Consider the following 12,973-nt stretch of genomic DNA (forward strand, 5'->3'; position numbering starts at 1 on the left):
TAGTATCGTTAAAATGTCCATAATACCCAAAACAATGTAATTCTATCAAAATACCAATAGTGTTTTTCACAGAACTAGAACAAAACATCCTAAAATTTGTATGGAATCACAGAAGACCCTGAATAGCCAAAGGACAATTTAAAAATCCTTATTTTTTTCTCTTGCCCTTTATCTCTGCTTCTTTCCTAAGCTTGTTTGTGCTTGAGCCCTCCCTCCCTCACTGGCACAGGCTGGCACTGTCTGTCTGTCTCTCTTTCACACACACACACACACACACACACACACACACACACACACACACACTCCTTCTGTGCATGGACAAGCACACCTTAGGAAGGCATGAAGGGGAAATAAAAGCATGTATCCTTCAAAACAAACATCTAAGTTTGGGCTGCACATTACTGCAATTTCTTGGGCCAACTGCTTCATCCAGGCAAAGCTCCCGTCCATGTCAACGCGATTTATCAACTTTGGCCATGTGGACAATTTTCATAGATGTGCATTCAAGAAGCTCTCGCTATTCCTCCTTCCACTTCTCTCCTCCGGGACTTTCTCTCCTCTGTTTCCACCCCCGCCCCCCACAAGCCATTCACTTCCATTGTTGAGGGACCTTGAAGAGAAGCCTGTGACACAGGGAACTCTGCTCTCCTACTCTGCTGACAAGAGGACCAGCAAAATAATAAGGGTGCCAGCTGAGCAAAGAAACTGGATGAACTCCCCGACTCTGTACCAAACTCGTCCCGGGATAAGACTGCACTCTACCACACACTCTGGCAGGGCGCCGGGCGCTATGGGGGGAGGCGAGGCTCCCGGGTCCAGCCTGTCACAGCTGACTGCGTGAGGGAGAGCAGTGTGCTGCCAGAAACGCATGGTGTGGGGGACGCGTGGCCAAGAGGATGGCGAGGCATCAGCTCCTCACACTGGGGACCCACAGGGCCCGGAGAGCACATGAGCCTCCTCTCCCACGCAGGGTGACAAGGAGCTGTGGCTTCTGCCCCTGGCATCACGGCAAGCCTGGGAGCAGTGTCTGGAGGGCATGGCGCCCACTGCTCCCGAGGTGGGCGGACACGGGCAGCAGCACCTGGCACAGGCCTGGCACGGTCTCCTCACAGCTCCCTGGCACTTTACATAGTTGGCAGTTGGTCCGGACAGCAGTCACCGTTTGGGCCCAGAGTATGGAAAAAGGGGCGGGCTGCGGCAGAGCATCTCGTCCACTCTGGGCACCGTCTACATGCCGGCTGTAGAGATGGATGTGGAGACGAATGCGTGAAAGGGCAAACAAAAGGAGGCATTGTTCTCTCGTGCAGGCTGAGCACTAACCGGCTTGAAAATGAAGACCACCAGGTGACGAGCAGGGACCTGGATCAATCACCCTTAGGGGGACACCATAAAAGGCACGCCCACACACGAGAATACAGCTTTGCCTCCGGCCAGACATCGCAGGAAATTCTACCTTCTCTCTCAGCAACCCGTGCCACCGTTTGGTATCCATCACCCTCGGGAAGCTTCTTCCATTTTCCTGCTTTCTCCCAGATTCAGCGGCCCCAGCAGCTCCCAACAACCTCCTCCAGAAGGCTCCACACCTTCTGTCTGCAGTTTAGGGGCCTCATCAGTCATTCTTGCCTCTCCCTGTCCCGGATCTAGGAGATTCGACCACTGGTAAGTCCCTGGGACGAGTCCTCTTCCTGGCCCGCCGGCAGCCGGCTGCCTGCACACGGCAGAGAGCTGGCTCTCTGGTCTCTCTTTAAAATCTCACCACGAGGACCCCACTCTCATGACCTCTTCTAAACCTATCGCCTGTAAAGGCCCCACCTCCAGATAGTATCACACGGGGGGTTAGAGTCAACATATGAAATCGACGGGGGCGGGCACACAGTCCGCCCATAACAGAGGCCCCTTCATCTGGCCCGCTTCCCTACGTCCAGCTAGAAAGGGCTCGGAAGGCGGATGGGGCCGGACTTGGCCCTCCCTGAGCGTTCACTTCTCATAATGCCTTCGTGGTCTGTCTTGCGGACATGCCTTTGTCTTGCCCGGCCCCCGAGACCGCGACCCCCGTTGAGAGAGGAGTCAACACTAAGCGCCAGAATGAGATAGATGGTGGCAAGTGTGCTCACCGGGCACGCGGAGCATGTGCTCACGCCAAACACATTTTCATCCCGTGCCTCTGACGGTCCGGGAGATGGATCTGAATTATTCATACTTTTATCCACAAGAATGTAAAATTCAGAAAAGTTAGGTAACTTGCCCAAGATCACAGCCCCACCAGTGGCGCCTCTGGGATCTGAACGGAGGGATCTACGACCCTCTCCATTCCTTTCTCCCCTGCAGGCAGGGGCTTCCTCTGCGTTACTTACCTTTGTGTCTCTGCTCCCACATCTAGCACCTAGCACGGAGCCTCACATGTTGTATTTGAGTATTTATTAAATAAAAGTTAAGGAATATGCATCCTATATTCACTCCAGATATCTTTTTCTCCACCACAGTTCAGTGGTGTTGAGTACATCTACATTGTTGTGCAACAGATTTCCAGAACTTTTGCATCCTGCAAAACCAAAACTTTATACCCATCGAACAGCTCTCCATTTCCCCCTGCCCCCAGCTCCTGGCAACACCATTCTACTCTGTTTCCAGGAGTTTCACTACTCTACATAGCTCACCTAAGAGGAATCATACAGTTTTTTTTTTGTTTGTTTTTGTTTTTTTTTTTTACCGTGACCATCTTATTTCACTCAGCATAACGTCCTCAAGGTTCATCCACGTACAGCACGTGACAACATTTCCTCCTTTTCCAAGACTGAATAAATTCCACTGCACGCTCCCACAGGTGTCTTTATGCCCTCAAGTTGTCTCCTTAGAACCCCTTTTAATTCAGATTCAATAATATGACAATCACCACTGCCATCTGCTGAACACTCACATTGTGCTAATCGGTCCTTCTCACACCATCCTCAGAGTGCCCCTTGAAGGTCATGATTCTGCTCTGCAGGGGAGAAAACTGAGGCCCAAGGAGGTGAAATGATATATTCAAGGTCACACAGCTTCAAAATGCAGCCATCTAGATGACGCTCTCCCAGGCCCCTCTGACTCTCCAGGCTGCTGTCCACCATTATCTTTCAAGGAGTGACAGGACAGAGAGGGAGCCTGAGGCCCAGACACGAGGTGACAGGACACACTGCCCGTTAGCTGTGTGCCTTTGAACCCTGAGCTCACTACTCCTGCCCACGGCTCTCTGCCCTGTTCAACTGCCTCCCACCTCACCAGGCCATTCCCTGGCTGGGTGAACTGTGCACGTGACTTCTCACTCAGTCCCCAGACTACCACTCACTTCCTCGGGATCATCAAAAGCTCCCACTGACACTCTGTGTACTCTCCTCCTGGGCTCTGCACAGCTGAATCCAGGTGGCGTTAACGCACTGACGTGAGGGCCTCAGGAAGGGGTGTGCGTGCCCCTTCCCACCACCCCACCAGACTGCACCATGGGGATGTGGCCCGGACAATTGAGCAGACACACCCCAGAACTATGTAATTTAACAGCTGGACAGACCCTGAGGGAGCATCTGCCTTAAGATTCTTTTCCAGATGAGAAACTAGGACCCAGAGATGCAAAGTGACTTGTATGGTTAGAGAGCTAATTAATGAAGACCGGGGTCCAGAACCCAGTCTTCTGCCTCCTGGTGCTGAGCTCCATTGAATCAGGATTCTTTAGGATTTCTCTGCATCAGAATTTTGCCTTAAGGCCCTAAGTTGGCAGACACAAAGAACGAGAGGTTAAATCCTACATTCAGTCATTTTGAGAGGATATGAAAGTACTACTTTTTTATTTCTACAGGGAAAAAAAAATATAAAAAGAAATATTGAACAGAAAGAAATGAATAACGAGCAATGCAAATTCTCAATCCTTATCCAGATATTAAATAGCTGGAAGATGAGACAGTGTCTCTCCCCATACTTTTCCCATTCCCACACTGCTTGCTCTGAAGGCTGGCCAGAGAAAATCCAATTCTCTCCAGGATGAAGTGTGAAAATCTAGAGGAGGGTGTTATGTTCGATGACCTAGAAATTCTTCAATAAATTAACTTTATTAAAGGATCACTGGTTCTTTAGTACCTTGAAAATGAAATTACACCTTCTAGAAAACACATATTCACCTCATTTGCAGGTTTGCTATATTGTTATAGCTACCCACATCCCTCTTCCTGCTACAAAGAAAGGAAATCATGCGTTTCAGTAGCATTTTATAGTTTATAAAATACTTGAACACATTACTTTTATTTAAAAATTTTTTAAGGTAAACTTATTTTTGAGACAGACAGACAGAGAGAGAGGGAGAGAGAAGCAGAAAGAGAGGGAGACACTGAATTTGAGGCAGGTTCCAGGCTCCAGGCTAATAGCACAGACCTGACATGGGGCTTGATTCCATGAACCGTGAGATCATGACCTGAGCCCCAATTGAGAGTTGGCTGCTTGACTGAGCTGCCCGCGTGCCCCGTGGGTTCATATTCCAATTAGCTCCCCTTTCACAGGTGAGGCAAGCGAGCCCTAGATAGGGATTCAGTGATCCGCCCAAGGCTGCTCAGTGTGTGAGCAGGAGGGCCGTGGCTCCGGCCAGGGGTTCAGACGCCAGCTCCAGCGTGCTCTTGCTTCGGGTATGCAGGTGTTTGTTTTCCCCGAAATCAAGAGTCTTTATGTCCTTCTGACACCCGCTCCTCAACTGCGGGACACAGCTGTGCAGGGCGGGTGGTCCCTGATAAACCCACAGTGACTAGGTATGAATGTAAGGTAGGGCTAGACCCCTAGCTCATTCCATATACAAAAGTTAACTCAAAATCAGTCGAAGACCTAAATGTAAAAGATAAACCGATAAACCCACAGAACTCTTAGAAGAAAACACATCTTCACGGCCTTCTGTTAGGCAATGTTGTCTTAGATACGGCACCAAAAACACAAGCAACAAAAGAAAACATAAATAAATTGGACACCGTTAAAATTAAAAACTTTTGTGCTTCAAAGAAAAAAGCAAAAATATAGCCCACAGTATGAAGAGAATAGGTGCAAATCATATATGTGTCCCTTGAGTATATAAAGAACTGTATCAACACAATAATGTAAAGACAAATAACTCAATTAAAATACGGGCAAAGAGTTTTAATGTAGATTTTTTTTTTTTTTGCGCCCATGCTGTTGATTGTTAAATGTAATAGTCTGATCATGACGCTGAATAAATGTGTCTTTAAAAAAAAAAAAATACGGGCAAAGATCTAAACAGGCACTCCTCTAAAGGAGAAATTTGTGACAAATGGCCAATAAGGCAAATCAAAACTCCAGTGAGATGCCACTACACACCCACTAGGATCAGCAGAATTAACAGACAGACGATTGTAAGTGCTGGTGAGGAGACGGAAGGACTAGAACCTTTATGTACTGCTAGCGGGGACATACATCTACTTTGGAAACCAGTTTTGCAGGTCCTGAAAGCTTTAAATATAGTGTTAACAGAGGATCTAGCCATCCCACTCCTATGAACACCCCAGAGAGAAATTAAAACTTATGACCACAACACACGCAAAGATGCTCAACATCACTGATCGTCAGGGAAATGCAAATCAAACCACAATGTCCCATCCCCTTATGCTTTTCAGAATGGCTGCTATCCAAAAAGCACAGTAAGTGTTGGCAAAGATATGGAGAAAAAGATCCCTCGTGTGCTGTTGGAGGGAATGGAAATTGGTGCAGCCACTGTGCAAGAGTATGCGGGCTCCTCAAAAAATTAAAAATAGAACTACCACAAATCTAATAATTGCACTACTATTTATCCAAAGAAAACAAAAACACTGATTTGAAAAGATATATGCACCCCTCTGTTTATTGCAGCATTATTTACAATAGCCAAGATATGGAAGTAACCTAAGTGTTCATCAATAGATGAATGGATAAAGATGTGGTCTATACACACACACACACACACACACACACACACACAGAGTGAAATATTAGTCAGCAATAAATAAGGATGAGATCTTGCCATCTGGGAAAATATGGATGGACCGTATTGTGCTGAGTGAAGTAAGTCAGAGAAAGACAAATACCAAATGAATTCACTTACATGGAGAATCTGAAAAAAACAAGACAAACAACAGCAGAAACAGAAACACAAGTACAGAGAATCGGTCGCTGCCAGAGCAGAGCGGGTGGGGAATGGGCAAAAGAGGTGAAGGAAAGTAAGAGGCACAGGCTTCCCATTATAGAAGAAATAAATCACGAGAATAAAAGGCACAGCACACAGAATACAGTCAATGGTATTATAATAGGTTGGGTGATGACAGATGGTAACCACACCTGTGGGGAGCACAGCAGAAGGTAGGGAGTTGTTGAATCACCGTGCTGTACACCCTGAAACTAATTCAACATTACTAATTCAACTGCACTTCAATAGATAAATAGGAAGTCATGCATATTTAGTTTCCAAAACAAACTTATGTCCACAAAAAGTTTGTACACAAATGTTCCTAACAGTATTATTCTTAATAGCCCAAAGGTGGAAAGAGCCCAAATGTCCACCAACTAATGAATAGATACATGAAATGTGGTATATCCATAAAAAGGCATACCATTTTTCTGTTTTATTTTTATTTTTTTAACATTTATTTATTTTTGAGACAGAGAGAGACAGAGAATGAACAGGGGACGGGCAGAGAGAGAGAGGGAGACACAGAATCTGAAACAGGCTCCAGGCTCTGAGGGGTCAGCACAGAGCCCGACGCGGGGCTCGAACTCACGGACCGTGAGATCATGACCTGAGCCGAAGTCAGCCGCTTAACCGACTGAGCCACCCAGGCGCCCCAAGGCATACCATTTTTCAATAAAAAATATGAAGTGCTTATCTATGCTACAAAATGGGTGAATGTTGAAAATATGCAAAGTGAAGGAAGCCAGTCACAAGGACCACATGCTGTATGATTCCATTTACAGAAATGTCCAGAATAGGCAAATCTAGAGAAGAAAGCAGACTGCTAGTTGCCTAGAGCTCAGAGGGCCAGGGAGATTGGGGTGTGAAAGCTAAGCGGTACAGGGTTTCTTCCGGAGTAATGAGAATATTCTAAATCAACTGCATTAAAAAGATGGTTATATAGTTCTGTAAATATACAAAAAGCCATTGAGTTGTACATTTTAAGTGAGTGAAGGGCGTCTGGGTGGCTTGGTCAGTTGAGTGTCTGACTTTGGCTCGGGTCATGACCTCACGGTTCACGAGTGCGAGCCCTGCATCAGGCTTGTGCTTCGGATCTTCCGTGTCCCTCTCTCTCTGCCCCTCCCTCACTCACGCTTTCTCTCAAAAAATAAACATTAAAACAAATAACAAATGAGTGATAATTGTATGCTGTGTGGATTACATCACAATAAAACTCTGTTTGAAAAGCAAAGGTGATGCATGGCCTAGTATGAAGCTACGTTGAGCACTAGTGAAAGCCCCAGTAGCTACGAGTGCGTGGGCAGGCAACTGGCCTGGGCACCAACTTGTCCTTCAACTTCTGAAGCCTGCAGACAGGGCTCCTCCAGGGAACTTTCTAGACCAAAGGAATGTGACACACAGGAATCAAGAAATATTTCCCAGACTATCAGAGGAGGTAGAAAGCTTAGCGATGACCGCTTTTCCATGCAACACCCAGCCGCTGGTGAGATTTGCAGTTCACCAGGGTGGCACAAGCTGTATGCAGGTCCGCTCATCTCTCCCTTGAGATAGGGAGCACCGCCTTCAACCCAGAAGAGATGGACCTGTCTTCTTCCTCTCCAAATGTCCCCGACCCCACCCCCACAATGCCTGCATTGAGCTGCAGAACTGTCATCTGGAGGAAGACGCAGATTCCTGGTGGGTGGCCTGTGGGCCTGGCCCCCCTTCCCTCTGCACCTCAAAAGCCCTGGCCTGGTTTCTCTCACCACAAACAGCAGGATCGACAGCCTCGTCCAAATTCCGCACACCTCTTAACCAAACTTGCACTGATCCCAAGTAAACAGTACTTGAACTTCAGAAGTCTGGGTCCGTACGTGTGTGTGAATGCCACACTGCTCGATATCTTAGCCTGGGCCCGCCCGCAGGTACCGTTTACCTACACAGTTCTGTGCAGTTCTCGACCTTGCAGAGGCTAATGAGTGGTGGGCCTTCACGAGAGAGCTACACGCAGGCGCTCGGACAGCGGACTGGCTAACCTCTAGCTGCTCCAACTACACTGGTGGAGCTCTCCCCTGACAGACGCAGAGCAGGAAACCGCCGTCTGTCATCTGCACCAACGGGAAGGTGGGGCTAAGCATTCGGCTGAGACATCAGTCTGAGAAGTGCTCTGGGACCTCTCAGACCCGCCATCCGTGGCCGTGTCAGGGAAAGCATGTGCCTCAGTAGCATTCTCTCTCGTTTGCTATTCTGCCACGGCAGGGGTCGACTCTGCCCTTAGAGCCTTCTCTCCGAAGAGCCGTTAATAACTTGAAGTTTCCATCAACTACAAACATTCTTGTCACACAGCCCACTTGACTGCATTGCTCACACAAAGGTTGCCAACATTTGGACCGAGTCCGATGGGATTTTTCATTTGGTTGAAGTGGTTTCCAATGTTTTCTTGTTTTCCAGTGACTGAAGGTCAAGTCTGGAGCAGGGGATTGTATTAATAGAGCCCTTGTGAGGCAACTGCTGAAGGGACATATTAACCCATCACTGACCAGAAAACACCGCCAAGCGAGGCTCTGTGGGCGAACAACCTTCACATTGGCTGATTCTGAACAAGGTCAAGGATTATAAGTGTGTGTGTGTGTGCATGCACGCGTGCACGCACGCGTGAAGGAGGAGAATCTTGGCTCACAATTAGGGAGGAGTTTTGAATTGGAAATCTTTCCAGACATCACCCAAGCCAGTGTTAAAGGCATACTTGGTTTCTTCTGTCAGTGACAGACCTGGGTTTCTACAGCTCTCCGCCTTTCTCGCAGGAGGGAAGGAAGGCTTTTGCAAACCACGTGACTGCGTGATTTTCAGGCATATTTTCTAATGAGTGGGTGGATTCGGGGCTTGCTTACCACACGTGGGCGGTTAAGTTTGGAAAAACATACTCTACCCCTGCCTTACTCTGGGATTCTAAGACATCATCAATTTTAAGCCCCTCATTGATTTCCTAGCAGGTTTTATTTTGAGGGGGGAATGGGAGAAACACTGGTTACAGGTATATAATTTTGTTTTTAAATTATAGGAGCCTACATTCTTCTATACAGGCACTTAAGAGACTTTCTTCTTCAATAGTTCAGTTATACATTGTAGCTAGTCATTCTCTGCCTTCAGAGTCTAAAGGTTTTCTGAGTCACTTTGACCTTCAGAAGTTAGGTTCAGTATCACTATGCCTTCTATAAACTCTGCATGATCACGATCTCTTTGCACCTTTAAGATAAACAACATAATTCTGAATCCTATAAAGGAATATTCGCTTAATGTGTCTTCTCTTTTTGTCAAGGTTACAGTTCCACATTTTCCTTAATTGAACACATCACTGGAAGGTGTCCACCTTCCAAGGGTCCTCATAAAGAGGGGATCATCATTCCAAGAACGGTCACTCCATCTTACTCGGAAGTTTCTGTGATCCATTCCTAGAAATCTGGCCATGTCGGTCACCTTTAACTACACTGCCCGGGCTGTGGTAAAATTTTCCTTGACAATGCTACTGCACAACAATCTTTTCTTTTTAAATACATATTTTGGGGCACCTTGGTGGCTCAGTGGGTTAAGTGTCCAACTTTGGCTCAAGGCATGATCTCACTGCTCATGAGTTCAAGTCCTGCGTTGGGCTCTGTGCTGACAGCTGACCGCTCGCAGCTCGGAACCTGCTTCAGATTCTGCCTCAGTCTCTCTGCCCCTCCCTGCTTGTGCTTTTTCTCTTTCAAATATAAATAAACATTAACAATATTTTTAAAAAAACATTATTTTGCTTGGGGACAATTATAGGTTCAATCACAGGAGAGTTGCAAAGATAGCAGAGTTCCCATAAACCATTCTCCAATCACCCCCCTTAAGATTACCAAGGAACACTGGTCAGAACCAAGAGACCAGTGTTGGCATATCGCTACTAAACAAACTGCAGACTTAATTTGGATTTTACTCATCTCTCTACCAATGTCCTCTTTTTGCTCGGGAATCCAATTCAGGGACAACAGTGCATTCAGTTGTTACATGTCCCCAGTCCCCTCTGCTTGGTGGCAGCTTCTCAATCTCTCCTTGCCAATGTGGGAGGGCACCAGCCAAGAACTCTGTACGTTGTGCCTCGACGTGGGGTCTTCTCATATTTATCTCATGTAAATGGGAGTTACGGGTTTTTGGAAAGAATATCAGAGGGGACATGACAGGCTCACGGCATCACTGACGTTGTGAACTTGACCCCTTGGTTAAGGTGGTAACTCACCAGGTGTTTTCACTGCAACCCAACAATCTTTTTATTTTTATTTTTTAACATAACAATTTTTTTCAAAGAGGCAATGGAAGGATCTAAGTTAAAACTTACCCTTGGCAGCCTCTCTGTGTTAATAATTCACCGGAGGGGCCATGAGATGAACAGGCCCCCAGGAAGACGGCTGAGGCTTCACTGGGGACAGGAGGGGACCTGCGCACATCCATACCCTCTGCTGGGGGCCAGGAGGGCTCATTCTGACAGGTGGGAGCGACAGGCAAGGGAAGAGCCGGGCACATGCCCTGCGTGACCCCGAGAGGGAGCGCCTCCTGAAACCCCTGTACCCCACACACCCAGGCCCAGCCCACTTTGGACACGGGTCCTAAGTCTCCAGGTTTAGAAAGAGCAGGTGTAAAAGGATGTGCTCTTTGTTTCCGAATGACATTTACTGTCAGGCCCTTAGGACATCCCACGGTACCTCATTTACCCCACTGTTTCTCAAATCAGCTTGGTCGCAGAACCCTGATTTTCACTTACAAGCCCTTCTTCACCTAAACCCATTCCTGCTCCCCGAGGAAAGAAGGGAGGGAGGGCAGTGGCGAGGGTCCAGCCACTTGGGTTGTGGGCCTGAATCTGCCTCTCGCCCCAGCTGCCTGCTGTGGCTACGTTTCCACATAGAAGAATGCTCTTCAGAGCCACGTTTGTGATGCAGTTAAGTGGCTTTCCCTGACCTCTCACAGACCCCTGCACCCGGGAGGGCTGTGCCTGCACTCGTGTGAGCTGTGGACGGCTGACTCCGTCGCCACGTCGGGGAGTAAACGCCATCTGACAGGCAGTCCCGCACTCCAACACGACCCCCTCGGGACCAGGTCAGGACCGCTCAGGGCTCCGCCATGAAGGAGGGGGCACGGGGGCTCAGCACCCCACTAACCTGCCAGCCGCACACGCGGGCGGCTTTAGTGCAGCGGACTTCTGTCTCTGATACGGGGCTTTCACGTCCCCTGGAGAACACGGTGCTGTCAGGCTGGCAAGAGGAAAATTTAGGAAGCGAACCACAATAGACATCCTAGCCCACCAGACCGCACAGTGGGGAGGAGCCCCGACGCAGCCATCTGCGGGCTGGGAAGATGGCCACACCAGCCGAGTCATCAACCTTTCACCCGCGAGCAAGAGACCGAGGACGGAGAGCCTGATGCCATTTACACACAGGCTCCATCTTGGCTACTGACAAGGTCCTTCAGGACACGAGGCTGGAGTGCCCCGCGCTAAATGGCAGTAGCATTTGGCAGAGAGCACGCACACACAGGTGTGGAGGGCCATCCATCAAATGAAGAGCTCACGAGCGGGAGTTTCTGGGGGCAAATTCCACATGACGAGAATGGGGCCTTTTCAATTACGGGACGAGAAATGCGGATAATAATACCTATTTGTGAGGATATTGTGAAGGATCAAATGAGATAATCTGTCTAAAGCTTTTTAGCCAGTGCCTGGCATAGAGATGATGACTGGCCTACACGAATCCCCTTTCGAACAAGCTTCCTTTTCACGGCAGACTGTTTTGTGGTTCGTACCATATGGCACGGACTGAATTCTGCAGAAGCGTGGTACTCTAATACCCCGGCCTTGGGAAGGCCTCAAGAACAATCTAGTGAGGCAGGAGACCTTTCAAAGCAGTCCCAGGATTCTATGGCACCATCCGGTGAAACACAGACATCAATGTCCTGATGTGAGCCCATGTGGGCAATGCAAATGTTACCCGGGAGGCCACGGTGTCTTCTCTCTGGATGTGGTCAGAGTGGTCTTTCTCCCTCCCTCTCCCGATCTTTCTGCTCTCACGGCTTGTCAGCATTTACACTGCTCATGGGCAAGAATCAAGAGGGCAGCTAACACTTATTTTGCCGTTGTAATCATGTCCACTCTGCTCTGAGTCTGAGAGGTGAGAAAAGTCAACCCCCAGGTGGGTTTCCAGCACAAGTGGGTTGATTTACATGCACAGGTTTCAAGGCTTGAGACGGCCCCCAGACCACTGCTCGGTTGGCGCCTGGTGACAAGACTGTGGTTTTGCCATAGTCTTTGATTCCCTAGAACACGCAAGTGTCCTTGGGAAAGCCAGCTTAATGCCACCCTGCCAGTTGAGATGCCAGTGGGACAGGAGGATCTCAGAGTGCGTTTAGAAGGGGTATAGGGAGACCAGAGCGAGGCCTGGAGCCCCGAGGGTCTGGAGGGGCCACCGCTGTTGGGAGGCAGGAAGGGGTATGAGAAGAATGGCACCAAAATAGAGGGTGGACGCCATAGACCAAGCTTGTACCACAGACTCACCAAGCACAGGATCAATGAAACTGGTTCCAACACTGACCTTCAGGACAAGTGACAGATCTCAGTCCTTCGTCCTGTTCCATTCCTCCCTCTCCCTGAGCACAGCTGCAGGAGGGCCTTCATTAGGCACCAGTTCCCTATTCCCAGTGGTCTGCACCCTCCACGTGTCACCTGGGAGGTGGCTTGGGAGCACAGCCCCTGAGCCCCTGGCACCTGCCTCCTTCCAGCCAGAACCCGGAGCTCTA

The 12,973-nt window shown here is 48.5% G+C and overlaps 1 protein-coding gene and 1 long non-coding RNA gene across 5 annotated transcripts in view; both read right to left on the minus strand.

Moving 5' to 3' along the window:
- The window catches only part of SMYD3 (SET and MYND domain containing 3), a 689,995-nt gene that overhangs the window by 61,622 nt on the left and 615,400 nt on the right, over positions 1 to 12,973 (minus strand). The gene's annotated exons all lie outside the window — the stretch shown is intronic.
- Positions 4,372 to 12,973, minus strand: part of LOC121015133 (uncharacterized) — a 10,419-nt gene continuing 1,817 nt past the window's right edge. Inside the window, exons 2-3 of the long non-coding RNA XR_005783648.1 lie at positions 6,609 to 6,615; positions 4,372 to 5,228 (exon numbers count right to left, since the gene is read on the minus strand). This is a non-coding gene — a long non-coding RNA (uncharacterized LOC121015133). The remainder of the gene's footprint in view (positions 5,229 to 6,608; positions 6,616 to 12,973) is intronic.

Source organism: Herpailurus yagouaroundi, unplaced genomic scaffold, assembly GCF_014898765.1.
Source record: "Herpailurus yagouaroundi ecotype Mexico unplaced genomic scaffold, PumYag 205, whole genome shotgun sequence".
NCBI lineage: Eukaryota > Metazoa > Chordata > Mammalia > Carnivora > Felidae > Herpailurus > Herpailurus yagouaroundi.